This window comes from Athene noctua, chromosome 1 (assembly GCF_965140245.1).
Source record: "Athene noctua chromosome 1, bAthNoc1.hap1.1, whole genome shotgun sequence".
Taxonomy (NCBI): Eukaryota; Metazoa; Chordata; class Aves; order Strigiformes; family Strigidae; genus Athene; species Athene noctua.
In genome coordinates, this window is record NC_134037.1 from 146478933 (window position 1) to 146497705 (window position 18773).

Sequence of the window (18773 nt, forward strand, 5' to 3'; positions counted from 1 at the left end):
GTTGTTCTGAACTTCAGTGCTATGAAATTAAAATGCATTTATAAAGCACATTTATTAGTGGTTGGTGCTTATTCATTTATGCTTGTGCTGGCATTTTCCCAAAGCTTAAGAACATCTTTCCATTCTCAGTTTTTGTCCAGCTACACTGTTGGAGGAGGAGTCGTATCTCTTCTTATGCTGTTTTCATGCTCATTCAAGAGATTTCTGATCACTATGACAGTCACAGTTACCTTCACTTCTACTTTATCCTGTTTTAATTTATTCTTTCTTGAACGAAGGTGGCCAGATCATGTGCAGCTTTGCTGGTGAGATCTTACTGTTACTTTATGCAATAGTAGTATTTTTATTAGAAATACCTGACACGTTCTGTGATGACATTTGTCTCCTTCATTACCATGTGGTTGATTGGTCCTTGGTTGGCTTGTCATCAGCTAGTATGTGCACGCCTTATCTTCTCTGTCTTCTGTTAGGCTCCCACTTGATAAAAGAAATTCTCGTTGGCTCCCTTTGGATTGTGTAATGATTTCATATCTTTCTTTCTTTATTATCCCAGATATGAAGAATCATTCCTTCCCCCATAGTGTTACAGCCTTCAGTTGTGTTAACAATGCTTCCCAAATTTCCCATGAAAAAAATAGCATTAGAACAAGCCTACTTTGGCCAAGGACATTACTTACATAAGTCTCATGAATAATCTTTGAGGAATTGCACAACGAATTGCACAGTTAAATACTGTCTGTCTCAAAAGCATACCTTTTATGCACTTCCTCACCTCTTTTGCTGTCTATTTAAAGCAGCTAAAACCTCTTTCACAACTTGTTTCCGTTTCCTAACCCAGATTTCTTTCTGACATTTATGCAACAAAATGTACATGATAAGCCAGAATGTTCACTATACGGTGTTGCCACAGAAATAGTGATTTAATATCTTAACTAAAAACACACAAATAATATATCATAATTTTTGTAGATTCAAAACACTTTTCAGTTTGTGTAATTCTGAAATAAGGCTGAAAGAAGTACTGCATTCTCAAAGTCAAATTGAATGAAATTACCCTCAAATTCAGTTGTAATTTTACCTTAATGCATTATAATTCAGATGTCAGATTTTTCTTCCATAATTTGATTCTGCTTGGCTATTAGGATTGCTCAGTACTCACTCTGTTTTATTGCTCTTAGACGAAATAAATTAAGCTGTATAGCAATATAAAAGATAATATTCATTGTTATAAATTCGGCATTTACAAGAATGAAACATCTTAAATTCCTCCTTCATCTGTTTTAAATTAAGTATGAGATTTAAATCACTTGTTCTGTTTGAGAGCAAGCACTGGAAATGAAGGGACTGTGAACAATCAAAAAAAGCACACTGAGATTCTGATCAAGGCATTCATTATTGTTGGTGGGAAACAATGTTAAACAATAATTGATTGAATTCATGTAGAGAAACCTGCCATGAGGTAGTATTATATTCATAGTCTTAGAATGATTTTGAACAGGTGGGAAAGTGAGAGTAGCAAGCACAGTATTTCAGATTGCTCAGGTATGGTGGTAGCTAGCTCTTGTAAGAAAAGAGGCCTTAGATCAATGTGGGTTTATGAAATGTGTAATAAATTTGTATTCGATTTTAGATGTTACCTCCCTTTACAGTTGCTTTTTTAACTAGAGATGTAATTGTATACTTAATTTTCACCCTAAAATATTTCCTTTTAACACTGATTCTCTCTGTCTCATTCCTTATTTAATTCTCATTATAATCTCACTAATCCTTATTATGGGTAGGAAAAAAATACATGCTAGTAAAAAATAATGTTTGGCCTGAAACTGTTCTTAGATTCAACAGTCTTAATTTAATGTGTGCTAACTCTATCAAGGAGATTGTTTACTCCAGAATAACACTATCATTATTGAAAATGAAACCTTGTTTCCTGCAGACAGGCTTCTATCATGCACTGTGAAATGAAAAGACAGATTCCATTGTCTTAGTTTTAGTATGTCCTGTAAATTGCCACATTTTGAAAGACTGTGATTTAGGATTTTAGACAAATCAGTTACTGATGATGTATTTTTGATTCTAGATACAATTCTGGTGGCAAGTTGTCCTAAACCAAATATGTGCAAAACCTGTTAACTTCCTCCCTTTTCCAACTTATACATCATTCTTGATTTGCACAGAATAATAAACATGTTTCCTTTTAACAGAGTCAATGTCCATCATCTTCCTGTACAGCCCATCTATCTATTACCACTTTCCATTGCCTTTTGTGACTGCATAAGTCTCCAATCCACATTCTCCTACAATCCCAGCTCTCTCTTCTGCCATGAAGTTTTTAGCTGTCCTTCCTTTCTTTCTTTCTTTCTTTCTTTCTTTCTTTCTTTCTTTCTTTCTTTCTTTCTTTCTTTCTTTCTTTCTTTCTTTCTTTCTTCCTTCCTTCCTTTCTTTCTTTCTTTCTTTCTTTCTTTCTTTCTTTCTTTCTTTCTTTCTTTCTTTCTTTCTTTCTTCCTTCCTTCCTTCCTTCCTTCCTTCCTTCCTTCCTTCCTTCCTTCCTTCTTCTTTCTCCTTCCTTCCTTCCTTCCTTCCTTCCTTCCTTCCTTCCTTCCTTCCTTCCTTCCTTCCTTCCTTCCTTCCTTCCTCCCTCACTCCCCCTCCTCTTCCCCAATCTCTGTTTGGCCACTCTGAAATTCTAACACTACCCCCATAAGACTGTATTTCCTTTTAACCTCACCAGTTCACATTATGCTCTTGCAAAATTCATGATCCACCTACTTAATCCATTCTCTGCTCTGTAGGCATCATCAGCCTGTTGGTCATTAACTACCTTCATCAAACTGCTGTTCCCACAGCATTCCACTTTCACTGGGTTTTCCCTTAACTGTCAAATCTGCTCACTTGGTGTTTGAGTAAAAATATTTGTCCTTAACCAACTAACCTTTGGTCTTAGAGTTTGTTGATCTGGGTGGTCCCTGGCCTTGCCACAAACAGCTGATTTGCTGTGTCTCCACACTACTTCTTCCTTCTTGCTACTTTGACATTTCACTCTTCTGCAGGTAACACTGTACTCTCTTCTCCAACTTTCGTTACAAATCCTTTATAGTTCCAAATAGACTCTGATTGACTATGCTTATAGAGATGCCACCCTTTAAAATCAGGGAAGGACCATATTTAGGCAAGACAAAACCATTGAATTATCTCCTTTGTAAGACAAGGGCAGTAGTCATTTTACAGGTTTGGTCTTTGTTGTGTTGGTAAAAACTATTTCACACTAAATAATAGATCTATATACTGGATAGATAGATATGTAGATAGAAGTGACCTTCAACAAGGCCAAGTGCAAGGTTGTGCACCTAGGTCGGGAAAATTGCCAATATCACAGAAACACAGAATCATTTATGTTGGAAAGGACCTTGAAGATCATCCAGTCCAACCATTAACCTAACACTGACAGTTCCCAACTACAACATATCCCTCAGCGCTATGTCGACCCGACTCTTAAACCCCTCCATGGATGGGGACTCACCACCTCCCTGGGCAGCCCATTTCAATGCCCAACAACCCCTTCTGTAAAGAAATGCTTCCTAATATCCAGTCTAAACCTTCCCTGTCACAACTTGAGGCCATTCCTTCTGGTCCTATCGCTTGTTACTTGGTTAAAGAGACCCATCCCCAGTTCTCTGCAACCTCCTTTCAGGTAGCTGTAGAGGGCGATGAGGTCTCCCCTCAGCCTCCTCTTCTCCAGACTAAACACCCCCAGTTCCCTCAGCCGCTCCTCGTTCGACCTGTGCTCCAGACCCTGCACCAGCTCCGTTGCCCTTCTCTGGACACGCTCGAGTCATTCAATGTCCTTTTTGTAGTGAGGGGCCCAAAACTGAACGCAGGAATCGAGGTGCGGCCTCACCAGTGCCGAGCACAGGGGTCAGATCCCTTCCCTGTCCCTGCTGGCCACGCTATTGCTGACACAAGCCAGGATGCCATTGGCCTTCTTGGCCACCTGGGCAGACTGCTGGCTTCTGTTCAGCCGGCTGTCAGTCAACACCTCCAGGTCCCTCTCTGACTGGCAGCTCTCCAGCCACTCCTCCCCAAGCCTGTAGCGCTGCTGGGGGTTGTTGTGGCCCAAGGGCAGCCCCCGGCTTTTGGCCTTAGTGAAACTCCTCCAGTTGGCCTCAGCCCATGGCTCCAGCCTGGCCAGGTCTCTCTGCAGAGCCTCCATACCCTCGAGCAGATCAGCACTCCCGCCCAATTGGGTGTCATCTGCAAACTGACTGAGGGTGCACTCGATCCCCTCGTCTAGATCATCAAGAAAGATGTTAAACAGGAGTGGCCACAAAACCGAGTCCTGGGGGGCACCACTCGTGACCAGCCGCCAGCTGGATTTAACTCCGTTCACCACAACTCTTTGGGCCCAGCCATCCAGACAGTTTTTTACACAGCGAAGCGTGTGCCCATCCAAGCGTTGAGCAGCTATTTTTGCCAGGAGAATGCTGTGGGAAACGGTGTCAAAGGCCTTGCTAAAGTCAAGGTAAACAACATCCACAGCCTTTCCCTCATCCAATAAGCAGGTTGCCCTGTCGTAGAAGGAGATCAGGTTTGTCAAGCAGGACCTGCCTTTCATAAACCCATGCTGACTGGGCCTGAGCATCTGGTTGCCCCGCATGTGTTGTATGATGGTACTCAGGATGAGCTGCTCCATCAGCATACAGTCTGGGGGATGAATGCATTGAGAGCCACCCTGTGGAAAAGGACTTGGGGATACTCGGGAATAAAAAATTGGACTTGAGCTGGTAATGTGTGCTTGCTGCTCAGAAAGCCATCTTTATGTATCTTGGGCTGCATAAAAATCAGCATGGCCAGGAGGATGAGGGAGGTAATTCTCTCCCTGTGCTCTGGTGAGCCCCAGCAGAAGAAAGACGTGGACCTGTTAGAGTGGGTCCAGAGGAGGCCATGAAAAGAAGAGGTTGAGAGATTAAGAAGTGTTAGGGAGTGTGAATGGGAAATTGACTGGTGGAGTAACACCCTAGCACCCCTGAAGCAACAGGAGCTAATGGAAGCTCCAAACGAGGCAGGTAATCCCTCACCCTCTTGCTATCAGGCAGAAGGAGGGACGCTAAGAGACGAGGGAGGCTGGAAACAGGCCCCTGCTCGAGGAGGCAGGAAAATCCTCTCCCCACCTCCCTCACCCTCCATGATGTCCCTTCACAATAGATTCAGGGCCCTGGAACTTTTGAACAAAGAAGAGAAGGAGGAAGAAAATGAGACAAACGAAGAAGACCAAGGTCCACCAAGGTCAGGTCACTTCAGACCAGGTATTAAAACCAGCTCTGAAAGAACCCCAGAAGAGTCATTATAGTGGGTGACTCCATCTAAGGGGTGTTGAAGGCCCCATATGCAGACCAGACCCGCTTCATAGGGAAGTCTGCTGCCTCTCTGGGGCCCGCATCAAGGACCTCACAGCAACACTCCCTACCCTAGTGAGACCCAAGGATTACTACCCTCTCCTGGTTTTTCAGGTAGGTAGTGATGACATCACCAGGAGAAGGCCTAAAGCAATGAAGAGAGACTTCAGGTCCTTGGGAAAACAGCTTAAGGGGTCGGGGTCACAAATTGTGTTCTCCTCCATTCCTTTGGTTGCGGGGATGGATGAGGAAGATTACAGGAGAATTCAGCAGATTAATGGGTGGCTCCAAGACTGGTGTTACCATCAGGGCTTTGGATTCTTTAATCATGGGCTGGTATACAGGGCACCTGATCTTTTGACATTAGACGGAATGCACCTGTCCTGGAGAGGGAAGGGAATCTTGGGGCAGGAGTTAGCTGGGCTCATAGACAGAGCTTTAAACTAGATTTGAAGGGGGAAGGGGGCAAAACATCGGCCCATCTGAAGTGCATGTATACCAATGCACACAGCATGGGTAACAAACAGGAGGAGCTTGTAGCCGTGATGAAACAGGAGAATTACGATGTTGTTGCTATTACAGAAACATGGTGTGATGTCTCCCATGACTGGAGTGTGCCAATTGATGGGCACAAGCTCTTTAGGAGGGACAGACAGGGAAGGAGAAGTGGTGGGGTGGCGCTGTATGTTAGGGACTGTTATGATTGCTTCGAGCACAGGTGTAGTGAAGACAGGGTAGAGTGTCTTTGCATTAGAATCTGGGGGAAGGCCAACAGGGCCGATGTTGTAGTAGGAGTCTACTACAGGCCACCCAACCAGGACAGAGAGATGGATGAGATATTTTATAGGCACTTAGGTGAAATCTCACGATCGCTTGCGCTTGTTCTTGTGGGCGACTTTAACTTCCCAGACATCTGCTGGAAATACAACATGGCAGAATGCGACTAGTCCCGGAGATTCCTAGAATGTGTGGGAGACAACTTCCTGACGCAGCTGGTGAGTGAACCAACCAGAGAAGGTGCCCTGCTGGATCTCCTCTCTGTGAACAGAGAAGGGCTGGTGGGACGATGTGGAGGTTGGAGGCCAACTAGGGCACAGCGATCACGAAATAATAGAGTTCTCTATTCTTAGAGAGGTCAGAAGAGAGCTCAGCAGGACTGACATCCTGGACTTCAAAAGGGCTGGCTTTGTCTTGTTTAGGCACCTGCTTGAGAGGATCCCCTGGGAGATGATCCTGAAGGGTATAGGGGCCCAGGAAGGCTGGGAGCTCTTTAAGAAGGAAGTGTTAATGGCTCAGGAGCAGGCGGTCCCCAGGTGCTCTAAGAGAAGCCAATGCCAGAGAAGACCACCCTGGCTGAACAGGGAGCTTTGGCTGCAACTCAGGGAGAAAAGGAGAGTTTACAGCCTTTGGAAGAAGGGGCTAGCCACTCACAGTGATTACAGAGAAGCTGTGAGGCTATGCAGGGTGGAAATCAGAAGGGCTAAAGCCCAGCTGGAAATTAATTTGGCCTCTGCAATCAACGATAACAAGAAATGTTTCTATAAGTATGTCAGTAGCAAAAGAAAGTCCAGAGAGAGTCTCCATCCCCTGCTAGATGCAGGAAGAAATGTGGTAACAAGTGATGAGGAGAAGGCTGAGGTGCTTAATGCCTTCTTTGCCTCAGTCTTTAATAACAAGATTAGTTGTACTGATGAAATCCAGCCTCCTCAGCCAGAATACAGAGACTGGGAGAATGACACCCCCGCAATCCAGGAGACAGTCAGTGCCCTGCTGCATCACAAAGACATACACAAGTCTATGGGACCAGATGGGATACACCCGAGGGTGCTGAAGGAGCTGGCTGGGTGCTTGCCAGACCACTTTCCATCATTTACAAGCAGTCCTGGCTGGCCAGGGAGGTCCTGACTGATTGGAAATGGCTAATGTGACGCCCATCTATAAGAAAGGTCGGAAGGATGATCTGGGAAATAACAGGCCTGTCAGCTTGACTTTGGTGCCCAGGAAGCTGATGGAGCAGCTCATCCTGAGTACCATCACACAACACATGCTGGACAACCAGATGCTCAGCCCCAGTCAGCATGGGTTTATGAAAGGCAGGTCCTGCCTGACAAATCTGATCTCCTTCTACAACAGGGTGACCTGCTTATTGGATGAGGGAAAGGCTGTGGATGTTGTTTACCTTGACTTTAGCAAGGCCTTTGACACTGTTTCCCACAGCATTCTCCTGGCAAAAATGACTGCTCGAGGTTTGGACAATCGCACACTTCGCGGGGTAAAAAACTGGCTGGATGACCGGGCCCAGAGAGCTGTGGTGAACGGAGTTAAGTCCAGCTGGCGGCTGGTCACGAGTGGTGTCCCCCAGGACTCGGTTTTGTGGCCACTCCTGTTTAACATCTTTCTTGATGATCTAGACGAGGGGATCGAGTGCACCCTCAGTCAGTTTGCAGATGACACCCAGTTGGGTGGGAGTGTTGATCTGCTCGAGGGTAGGGAGGCTCTGCAGAGAGACCTGGCCAGGCTGGAGCCATGGGCTGAGGCCAACTGGAGGAGTTTCACTAAGGCCAAAAGCCGGGGGCTGCCCTTGGGCCACAACAACCCCCAGCAGCGCTACAGGCTTGGGGAGGAGTGGCTGGAGAGCTGCCAGTCAGAGAGGGACCTGGGGGTGTTGACTGACAGCTGGCTGAACAGGAGCCAGCAGTGTGCCCAGGTGGCCGAGAAGACCAATGGCATCCTGGCTTGTGTCAGCAATAGCGTGGCCAGCAGGGACAGGGAAGGGATCTGACGCCTGTACTCCGCACTGGTGAGGCCGCACCTCGATTCCTGTGTTCAGTTTTGGGCCCCTCACTCCAAAAAGGACATTGAATGACTCGAGTGTGTCCAGAGAAGGGCAACGGAGCTGGTGCAGGGTCTGGAGCACAGGTCGAACGAGGAGCGGCTGAGGGAGCTGGGGGTGTTTAGTCTGGAGAAGAGGAGGCTGAGGGGAGACCTCATCGCCCTCTACAGCTACCTGAAAGGAGGTTGCAGAGAGCTGGGTTTGAGCCTCTTTAGCCTAGTAGAAAGTGACAGGACAAAAGGGAATGGCCTCAAGTTGCGCCAGGGAAAGTTCAGACTGGATATTAGGAAGCATTTCTTTCCAGAATGGGTTGTTAGGCATTGGAATGGGCTGCCCAGGGAGGTGGTGGAGTCCCCATCCCTGGAGGTGTTCAAGAGTAGGGTCAATTTAGAGCTTAAGGGTATGCTGTAGGTGGGAACTGTGCTAGGTGAACGGTTGGACTAGATGATCCCCAGGGTCCTTTCCAGCCTAGATGATTCCGTGATTCTGTGAAAATAATCATAGGGCTGAAACACCTCTCATGAAGAAAGGCTGAGAGAGTTGGGCTTTTCATCCTGGAGAAGAGAAGGCTCCGGGGAGACCGTATTGCAGCTTTTCAGTATGTAAAGGGAGCTTGTAAGAGAGATGAAGAAAGTCTTTTTACCAGGGCCTGTAGTGACAGGACAAGGGGTAATTGTTTTTAAACTGAAAGAGGATAAATTTAGGTTTGATGTAAGGAATAAATTCTTTCCCATGAGGGTGGTGAGACAGTGGCAGAGGTTGTCCAGAGCAGCTGTGGCTGCCCCCTCCCTGGCAGTGTTCCAGGCCAGGCTGGACGGGGCTTTGAGCAACCTGGGCTAGTGGAAGGTGTCCCTGCCCATGGCAAGGGGGTGGAACTAGATGGTCTTTAAGGTCCCTTCCAACCCAAACCGTTCTATAGTTCTATAATTCTGTGATATACTGGACAGCCTTCCCAGACTAATTGAGCATTTTCAAAGCATTGTAGTCTTGAGATAGGAGCAAATAATAGTTTTTAAATTTTTCCCTATTTTTCCTTTAATAAAGTAATTAATTTCCATTGTTGTGGTGTTGTTTTTCTGCTTCTTACATTTTCTGGGCTCAAACATTTCAAACAGAATGGTAAAAGAGGAAAATAAAATTTTGAAGAAAAATGGTATAAAGCAAATTTTAATTCAAACATTCCCTTTGCAATAATAATTCAAATATAAAGATTCCTGTATTCTGCAGTAAGAGTGTGGATGTAGTATTATACAGTCTATATTTGGCATTGCTGTCGAAGTCCCTTGGCAGTGATCCAGCAATCCTCAGTGACATTCCTCTTGCATCACTGGGTTGTATAACAGGCACTTAAGTCTCAAGTAGCCCTTCCAAGTGGTGCTTTGAACTAAGCAAGTCACTGAGTGCTACTCCATTTCCAGCAGTAGTGATGCGATGCTGTACCTGCCAAATCATCCTGCCCAAGATGTGTTCATTTCAGGTCAGTGGAAGTCTCACAAATGCTTTCTGCCTTCATGTGTGTTACACATGACAACCCCTTGTTACCAAAAAGACTATTTTCAGTCATATCAGAAGTGACTGCTTTAACTTTACACTGTTTTAGCAGGAAGTTGTGTGTGTGCTGTTTAATTATTTTTTAAAAAGTATTAGTACTATGCTGTTAGGTTCCAACATTTTTCTTTCTTCTGCTGGCATTTAAAGAGCTCTGGACTGGGACGAGATGTATAGAAAAATGCTCCCTGCATCATATCCCAGTTGCCTCTTGCATTCTAGAAAATTTGAAAAAAATCCCAAGATAATATGGAAAAGCAGTCTTTTTACTTTCTATTCTTGATGTGAAACAAGTAGTTTGTTTTCTGCAATTAGATTATCATATATTCACAAAATGAAAAAAAAAAAAGTGTAACTATATACGGTTGAATATGAGACCAGTTATTCAACAGACCAGGCATAACAGTTTATTATATGAATAATGGCATTCTCAGATCTATTTTATGCTCTTTGGTTATCTTTGAAATTTTAATCTCTGTGTATGTGCTTTAAAAGTATATCATTCAAAGCTCAAAGACTGTATATAGTAGAGGTGAGTACTCCTCTGTGCTATTGCAATCTTTTAAAGAAATTTGGGGTTTGGTTAAATCGTCAAAACTTACTTCCTGTCAAGTAAATGACAGGATGTTGTATATTTATTTGTTGATAAGGTTAAGAGTATTGCAAACCTGATTATTTTGTAAAAACAATTGAGCCCTCATGCTGATGTTCCACTGCAGGTAGAGACCAAGACTTTCAAAGTTACCAATTATTAGCATGTACTTTAGCTTGACAGCCTGACCTAGCACCTGTAAAATGTTCATGATGTGAAAGCTTGGTGCTTGACACCATAAATTATAAATGAAGAGCTAGTAGGAAAAGTGACAGACTCAGTGAAAGACTTACAAAGCTGAAAAACATTAAACTGACTGGCTGTGTGGATATTTAATCAAAGGAGATAAGAAACATTTTATCATCATGAATATAAACCTAGGATATCTCTGGGAATATTTGTCATGAGTGGAACAACTGTTCTAATAAGTTGCATTTACTTTGGTACATTTTTGAGGCTCTTCATTAAAAAAATGAAAACAATATAATCAAATGTTAACATGTTTTCTGAGATGCCTTTGTGTTCCTTCCTGGGAGGTTTTTTTCACATGAGTTCTGTGAAACTGCACATCATGGTCACTTTCAAGACTATAGCAGTAAGGCCAACTGTATTAAATATTTCACTTCTAAAGGAGATAACTTATCAAGCAGATGAGATGCCACTTCTGGAAGCAAAGGAGAAAAACTCCATCATTTTGCTTGAGATCATTGACACCTTCGAAAATCATGACTGCTTCTGCTTTGATATGCCCACAACTTGTGGATCTACTGATGACTTGCCTTAACTGCTGACAGCTAAAATAATTACTAACCACATCACCTCTAACAAGCAGGAAAAATACAGATGTAGGCTTGATAGCTCTCCCTTATCCTTTGTTTGTCACTTGCTTTCTTAGGTCATTAGGGAGATCAGGGAGCATCTCCTTTTATTTGAGTATGAAATACTGACTTCATCCTGGTTATATGGTATTGGCATAGATCTCTAATGGGTAATAATAATAATGTCCTGTCACTTGTGGAGGCTCATTTATATGACCTGTGGATAAATTCTGGGCAGTAGTTCAGACTGCAACAATGCAACAGATGGGGATTGAACAGCTATGCTTTTCCACCCTCTGTACCGCTTCATACAGACATTGTTAGCATTTTTGTTAGCTTGGGAAGGCAGGGTAGTGAAGATCTGCCATTTATGGGCTAATATGAACCTTCTGCTTTCTGTATTGTAGCTTTTCTGCCTACAAAATAGGAATGACCTCATTTCATTTTATGATGTAAAGATACGGACTGAATGTAGGTAAACTTACTTAGCTGCCTAGAGTTCAGAAGTTATGCTGAACTACAGAAGTAGTAGAAGACAGAGAGGGTGTAATGAAGAGACTTTGGCTTTAGCAGAAGTGTCTGTGCCACTGCAGAAGTGCCTGCCTTCGTGTTTCATGGCTGGTTCCAGGTCTGATTTTCCTGTGTATCAGTTTGAGACTCCTGATTCTTGCTCTCAGCCTGCCTGAAGCAGCATGCTTTGCAGCCCTGACTAGATCTGGGAGAACATGCACCCTCAGGGGCCCTGCCAAAAAGACAGAACTGGTCCCTTGCCTCAGTTCTTGAGCTAGACATCCTCAAACAGCTCTTCATGGGGCTGTGCTGCCAGTCAAGCACGAACTCTCTTTAGTTGCTTCAGCCTTTGTACCTCTCCTAACATCTGTCTGTTCTGTTCCTCGGAGTCACCAAACAGCTAATTTTTCATAATGGTTATTAAGTAACTACTTGAGTAAGCAGTGGCCATCTGTCTTCCCAGTCCCCATTTATCACTCTATCAGCTGTTCTCTTCAAAACTTATTTCTTTAAATGGACTGTTGTGGAAAAGGTCTGTATTGATTCTGATTCTCCCTCCACTTGAAAAGAAAAATGTGACCAGGTTGCAGGGTACCTCTGTCAACCTCCCCAGTTGGGGCAAAGCGAACAAACCTTTGCAATAACATTTCATACTTTATTAATAGAGAGGCTAGGTCTTTGGATCAGTGCAGTCCAAGAAAGAATGGGTGCCTAGAGTGAGTTTGATAATGCCCATGAACTCCTGTGGGAAGTTTCTACCCCTCTTGAAGAGAAGTCCCAAGAAATGCAGAGTATAGGAGTAATAGCTATGGAATTATTAACTTCGTAATTAGTCTGACTGACAGTTATGTATAGCTGTTATTATACTTTCCAACAGCTTTTGTATGTTTTTTTTTTCACTTATGGATGTTGTCATATAAACTTTTTGTTCATTTTATCACCACTCTAAAAAAATAGTAAAAGATATAAAACCAAATCCTTGTAAGAATGCAAACAGAAGAGGTTAACAGCAAAGTGGAGAATATTACATCTATCATAGCATCATGACTACACAAATCAAGTCCCAGGCTAATAGGATTGACTTACACACACAAGTCATTTGTACTTCACTGGTGCAAGGAAAGATAAATCCATTTGTCTGAATTTCACTTGTTTCTAATTTTCGTAATGAAGATATACTCAGGTTAATAAACAGACCTGACAAAACTGTCAGGTATTCATGTTCATTTAGAAAAATCTGCCCAATAATCTTCTCTTGACATGAACATGATGGTGAATTGAATATCAATTAGTTTTTTCAAGACAGAATGAAAATTATTACATAGGGCAGCTGGGCTTCTATCACAATTTTGTGACTCCTACTTTTATCAAGCTTAGCTCTTGACCTTCTTGTATCTCATGCATGAAACCAAAAGCTTAGGAAAATAATACAGCTATGTGACATAAACCAGCTCTGGTATTATTTTCTGGACCTGTGAACATCTTTAATTTATCTCACTTTATTTTCACAGTAATCCCTGCTGAAAAAGAGTATCTTAGAAATGAAAGCTGAGTCAGTGGTTAAGAACACAGTTTCCCTGGCATCTAAAACCCCTTTTTTCTCATCTCATTGTTTGTGAGGAGTCCATTAAAATAATCAGTCTACTTCTACCTACCAGGACTTACTCTTCAGTTCTGTGTTCCCTGTCTGTCCTGCAGGGCTGACATTGCAGTGCTCAGCCCCTTCTGATGCTTGCAGATGTAGGAATCTATAGGACCTAGCTGATCTGTGTATTTGAGAACCTCCTTCTGTCTTACTTCCCTGTTTGGAAGTGCAGTGTTTAATGAAATCACTTAGAAATCACTTTGACACTGCTCTTGGGGAAAAATCTGTGCTATAGCTTAGGAGAGGTAGGATAATACCTATTTGTTCTTGATTCCATAGTTACCTGAGGAAAAAATAGGGGTTCATCTGTTTCTGAGGTAAACCCATTTCTTTTAGGTGTGAATATACTTTCTTTTTACCTCAGTAATTTAATTTTTTCTTGTGCTTGTGATTAAGAGTCACATTGCAGAAGAAAGCCTTATGTTAGACCTTAAAATACATGTTTACAGTTGTCTTAGGGCAAAACAACCTGCTAAGTGGCAGAATATGTAGTTAAGATCTATCTGTGTACAATTTGGGATTGTAACTGTTACCCCGGAAATATTTCAGTGCAGAAATTGTCATGTATTTCTGCATTGACAGATACATTTTCTATGTTCTTGGTTTGATTGGTGCCACGTGAATGTATCAGGTTGATTCCCACAGCTCTGCTTGGTATTCATTAAATGAAACATGGAACCGGCATTGCTGGGAAAGACCGTATCTTTTACTGACTGGTGTTACATGCCTGTGACTGATAAATTGTTTTAATTTCTCCTCTTTCTTTGGAATATTTGTCTCTATTATGGACAGGGATTAAAGTTGTGTCATAAGGCAGCACTTTGATACTGAAAAAAGGAAGTAAATGTGTTACCCGATTAGAATAACCATTTAACGGCTTCTGTCGTTCAGAAGTTGCTTTGGAGAGATGTTCACCATCAGAGTGGTCATATATGCATGTGCAGAAAAAACATCAGAACATGGACAGTTGTATTGGTATGAAGGTAGGAGAATCTCTAGTTACACTCCACAAGGAGCTCCTGTTGTAGGTCACCATGCAGGGAGTCTTTTCTCAGTTCTATTTAAAACAGCAGTAAAGGTCATTTATCTTTCTTCATTCACCTGATTATTCCTTTTTGTACACCAGAGAAATAAGTTTCAAAGATGGTTTGTACAGAAAGCTGCTACGGAGATTTCATACCTGGGCTTAAATAATTGTAAAGGCTACCAGTCAGCCAAATAGTCTCTATTTTAGTTGTCTAAACAAGAAAAACTCACTTAAATGAAAGCATCTAGACATAATTGACTAATTTTCAGAATTAATCTGTTGTTTCTCTTTGTTTGGGTTTTGTTTTGTTTCTTTTTACAGTATTTTAGCACAATTCTAAGTAATTTTAATGCTATTAAAAACAGGCTACAAAAACAATTGAAAAAAACAGAACGTAAAATTTTACTATTATGTCCTTTGGGTGCAAGGATTCATGTTTCCTGAGAATAAGTCTGTCCATCTCAGTTTTTTATCTGACTATGTCTTAAGCTTCAACTTTGTATTTGAATATGTCCAGTATTTCAAATATTTTCTGATTTTACAATTTAAAAATTGTAAGTATCAATCATGTAATTGAAAGTAGAGGTGTGATGAGATACAGGTATGTTCAATGGGCTGTTTACAGGTTATAAATTGTAAATTATAATAATTGCTTATCAGAGAATTTTGATAGGTATTTAAAGTATTGCAATTGCTTATTTCGCATTAAAGTGCTATTAGGAAGAAAAATGCTGCTGTTAAAATAAGAAGTGTTTATGGCTGGATATTTTAAACCCTCAGGTTAACTTAAAGCTTGTCAGCCTGTAGCCACAGACTTGTCACATTTTTTTAAATCCACTGTCCTGCTTTCAGAAAGGTAGGTGTTAACAGTACTAAAAATAAGCCACAGTAAATGCAATAGGCAACTAGCTGACTATATGTTCTAATTATGGTCTTTTTATTATTGAAATAACAAATAAGGACTGGTGTCTAGCCCTGAATATGAAAGTCAAAGGCTTTCTCCAGAAGGACAGACTTTTACGACCATCCTTCAAAATTTATGGTCATAATTTCAACAGTCATTTCTAGATAAAGAAAATTTAGACATGAATTAGAACAATTACAGAGTCTTAGAAGATATTGGTAAAAGACAAATACCTTAATCTCTTGGTGTTGTAGAAGTAATAAAATTAATTAGGCTTACTTGTAGAATTTTGAGTGTCAAGTATTGCTGGGTTTGATTCATATTTAACTTTTTTTATAGCCATTTTGGAGGTGCTGAGACACACATTGGATTATTTGTTTAGACTGTGAGCTTTTCTTCATCAGACTGTGGTGACATGCCTTGTTATTTGGAAATAATTATAAAACTGCATTTTTGTTCATGCAAATGTAAGTTAGGTGTATGTTCATATAACTCCCTGTTCCACAGATATAATTATATATGGTGTTGATTGCTTGTTCTTCTAAAGTATTGTGATGATACAGTTGGAGATCAATTACATAGCATAAATAATGGAATATAAAAATCCAAATGGTTTGTGAAGCAGTGGCTTATTTCTTCTACCTTCATAAACTCTGATTGCTGAAAAGTATGTGGAGTTGAAGAAATAAATATTTGGCAAATGAATTGCAAACAGAAAGGAACATGTAAGCTTGCAAAAGTGGTATGTTATGACTTGCAGAAGTAATATGTAAAGTCTTATCCACTTAAATGTTCAAATGAAATACCATATCATTCCAAGGTTCCATTAGTAGCTACTTCCATTTCACTAGCTTCAGGGGCTTGACAGTATATGGAATAATGGTACTGAAAATACAGCTGAAATCAATTGCCTCTGCTTCCATCAGCTCTCAGTAGGTACAAGAATTACTCTTTCATTTTAAATAATTAGATAAATTAGATCTCTCAGTGTGGTGTCTTATGATTTTAGGTAGCAAGAACAAAGTACAACATTTGGTTTACTTATCTTGCTTATTTACATGGTACAGTTGCATAAAAACATGCATTTTATACTCTACATTCAATAAAGTCTTCCACCAAAAAAGCACAAAAAGATAATAAATTGGAGCTTCATCTCGCTTTTTCTATTTAACACTTAATCCAGTGAGGTTGCTCTGATGTAACTGAGGCGTCTGCAATGGTTGGCAATGCCTAATAATAATACATCATGAGAATAAAGGCATTCATGTTGATTTTTCAAGTGAGAATGAAAGAAGGGCAATGTGCAAAAGGATAATGTAAAACTGAAGCTTTTGGTATGAAAATGTTGGCTTACATTCCGGTGAGAGATGGAGCAGTAGGATTACAGCAGCTTTCTACTCTCAGGAGAACGTGCATGTTTGCACGTAAGGTACAGGAAGGATAATTATATTGGCTCTGAAATAGCAGGAGCACTATAGAAGTGTAGGAAAGCATAAAATGATATAGGAAAGAGCATAAATTTTAATTTCATTTTAAAAATGCTCTTGCTAAGAAATAGGTGATAAGGTTTTCTAGGAAAAAAGGTTGAATCAAAAAGGTGGGTAGTAGCATTTTATGCAAAAGAACTGCTGTTTGTTTTAATCTTGTTAGTTCAGAGCCACAGGAATTGAAATTATATCTATCTAGGTAGTAGTAGGGAACAGTAAGACTGAAACAGATAACTGAATTAAATTGGAAAATAGGGTAAGTTATTCCTTAAGCATCTGTATGTAATGTATGGAAAGAAAAATGGTCCTGTGGGGGAATCAGTTTTGTAAGATGCTCACTGGAGACCTCATGTAACTGGGAGTAAAACACCTTACCAATTTAGAGACAGGCAGTTATCCAACATAAAATATATTGCAGCCAGTCTAATAATGTTGCAAAATTCTTAGGACTGAGAGGGTGAATTTATCATAAATAAGATGTTGGGTTTTCTACATGGAAAATTACTCTGGCCAGTTCTCATTCATCAGAGGAGAATTCTAATCGTGTGTTTGTGTGAGAGTGCAAATGTGAAAATAAAAAAGGTGGAAGTGGAAATTATTTTTTTAAATTCTTGACTGGAAAATCATTGATCAATAAAAAGGAGCCAGTTTTAGATAACAGCTCAACCTACATTAGAGGTAATGTGACAGCAGAATCTAGAATTACAAACACTTGTAATAATTAATGGAAAAGAGAGAGTACATGTGGAAATCAACACATGTTAGTAAATACGAAGTGTGGAAAATTGAAAATAGAAGCTAAGTGTGTTAGGTAAAAGCCAAAGTATCACAACAGTCAGGGCAATGGGACTTTGTTGTATTATGAATAAAAATGTTTCTCTGAATGATATTGAACTATTTTTAGAAAGATGCAGAAAAATAAGGTGTTCAGAATTGGGAAAATTAAAAATTAGCAATTTATTCACACAACATGAAGAATATGAAATACTTCCCAGCTGGCGTAAATAGTTCTCTTCCAAGAGTCCTGAAAGAATTGGCTGAGGAGATCTCTGGGCTACTGATGGTAAATTTAATGAGTTCGGGGACTCGGGGAGTTCAAGAATATTGGAAGAGCTTAGGTGTTAGAGTACTGGTTTGAAAAGAAAAGGGAAGCACCATTAACCAGGTAACTAGATTTTTATAAAAATCACAGCCTTGGAGAGGATTGGAGGAGTCATTTAGCCCCCCCATCTGCCCCAAGGCAACATAGATTATGCAGAAACCAGGTCTGACAGTGTTTAAGGTGTTTTAAACACCTCCTATAGTGGAGATTCCCCAGCTTCCCAGTTAGTCACAAGTATCCCTCTTCTTTACAACTGTAAGGATACTAAGGATTTTCCTGAAGTCTAACATAAAACTCTTTTTACTGTCATTTAAATACCTTCTTCCTTTCTGACCATTAACATAGAGAACAGATTATCCTCTTCTGCCTTAAACAGCCTTGTACACACTGGAAGATTGTTAGTGGATAGTCCTTCTAATTTAACCTCCAAGGTAAATGACTCTGGTGCACTCAGACCTTCCAGATCACAGCCTTTCTAGGGATCTTACTGTTCCCAGTGCTCTCCTATGCTGTCTTTGTAACTGATACAGGTATTTTTTGAAGTAAGGCACTAAAAACCGGGCACAGCACTGCCACTGAAGGCTTAGAAATGCTGAAGAGAGGGTAAATATTGCTCTATATATTTTTCTGGCTAAAATCCTGTTTATCTCAGTCAAACAGCATTGTCAATACTTTGTTTACTATATGATTTGCTTTGACTCCTATATACTTTCCTGGCAGAATTGCTATCTAGACAGGTGCTCCTCATCCTTTATTACTGCAGCTCATTAATCTTGCCTAAACCAGATAGTTGCTGCATGCAAAATAATGGAAATGCTGGAAAATGATTCAATTGATACATATACAATGAATGCCAGTTAATTTGTTTTATGGAAAACAGGCCTGGTCAAAAACCCCAAGCATTTAAATAATTTTTC

General features: G+C 41.0%; 1 protein-coding gene across 6 annotated transcripts in view; it reads left to right on the forward strand.

Moving 5' to 3' along the window:
- Window positions 1-18773, forward strand: part of LOC141957722 (ephrin type-A receptor 6) — a 529737-nt gene that overhangs the window by 18631 nt on the left and 492333 nt on the right. The window lies entirely within an intron of this gene.